This window comes from Arachis ipaensis, chromosome B2, assembly GCF_059453495.1.
Source record: "Arachis ipaensis isolate K30076 ecotype BB chromosome B2, ASM5945349v1, whole genome shotgun sequence".
Classification (NCBI taxonomy): Eukaryota; Viridiplantae; Streptophyta; class Magnoliopsida; order Fabales; family Fabaceae; genus Arachis; species Arachis ipaensis.
Window position 1 is genome coordinate 42,041,848 of NC_142437.1, and position 1,595 is coordinate 42,043,442.

Genomic DNA, 1,595 nt, shown 5'->3' on the forward strand with positions numbered 1-1,595 from the left:
TGAGCAATTTCTCTTGTTTTGATTAATTCAGTACAAGTTACTTGTTGAATTTTAATTTCTGCACTCTGTTACATGCTTTCTTTCTTTATGCCTTTAAATTCAAGCAACTAACTCACTGACTCACTAACTGTTTGAATTAATTCCTCAATTGCTCTAACCATACTCTTCCATTAACCAAGAGTATTTCACTTGTTTGTGCCTGTGCTGTGTTCTTGTATGACAGGTAGGAGAGGAGAGACATCAACTCCTCCATATACCGAACCAGAGAGGACCCTTCATAGACTGAGAAGGGAAGCAAGAGGGAAGAGAGTAGTGGGAGAAGAGGAATCTGAAGGAGAATCTGAGGACAATTTTGAGGAAGCTCTAGATCTCAACATGGATAGAGAAGTTCACAACCATGAGAGAGCTGATGGAAACAATGCCATTCCTGAGAGGAGGGTTCTTAGTTCATACATAAACCCAACCTCTGGGAATTGTGGTAGCAGCATTCAGAAACCACCCATTCAGGCCAACAATTTTGAGCTCAAACCACAGCTAATATCACTTGTGGAGAATCATTGTTCATTTGGTGGGAGTGCTAATGAAGACCCCAACCAACATCTCACAAAATTCCTGAGAATTTGTGACACTGTGAAATCCAATGGAGTCCAGGAAGATGCCTATAAACTGCTTTTGTTCCCATTTTCACTTAGGGACAAAGCAGCTAAGTGGCTGGAATCATTCCCAAGGGGGAGTCTAACAACATGGGATGAGGTGGAAAGCAAGTTTCTGGCACGTTTCTACCCCCCACAAAAGGTCAATAGGCTTCGATCTGAGGTTCAAACTTTTAGACAACAAGATGGTGAAACTCTCTACGAGGCATGGGAGAGATTCAAGGACTTGACAAGGAAATGCCCACCAGACATGTTCCATGATTGGGTGCAATTGCATATTTTCTATGATGGACTCTCTTATGAATCAAGGAAGGCTGTAGACCATTCATCAGGAGGTTCATTGAACAGGAAAAAGACTGTGGAAGAGGCCATTGAGGTGATTGAGACAGTGGCTGAGAATGAGTACTACTATGCATCAGAAAGGCACAACACTAAGGGAGTCATGGAGCTGAACCATGTTGATACAATTCTAGCCCAAAACAAGGTGTTTGCCAAGCAACTAGCAGAGCTTACCAGACAATTAGAAACAAAGCAAGTAGCTGCAATACACACACAAGATCAAGAGGAAGTAAGCATTGAAGGAGGTGATTGGGAAGAGGCCAACTATGTGGGAAACCAACAAAGGCAATCATATGATCCACATTCCAACACTTACAACCCAGGATGGAAAAATCACCCAAACTTTGGGTGGGGAAACCAACAAACCCAACCACAAAACCACAAACCTTACAACCACAACCAACATAACAATTCCACATACCAAAACTCCAACCAAAGATCATACCAAGCCACACAAAACACTTACCCCCAACCATCATATCATGGCCAAAATAATCAACCTACCCAACCTAATCCGAACCAACAATTTCAAGATCAATTAAACCGGATAGAAGGAATGCTTGCAACCATGAGTCAAGACATAACCGAATTGAAAGCTTTTAA

General features: G+C 42.0%; 1 non-coding gene across 1 annotated transcript; it reads right to left on the bottom strand.

Moving 5' to 3' along the window:
• Positions 1–801: 801 nt before the first annotated feature.
• LOC148573751 (small nucleolar RNA R71) lies at positions 802–905 on the bottom strand. The gene has a single exon (XR_015906518.1). It is a non-coding gene; the product is annotated as a small nucleolar RNA R71 (small nucleolar RNA).
• Between the last annotated feature and the right edge of the window lie 690 nt (positions 906–1,595).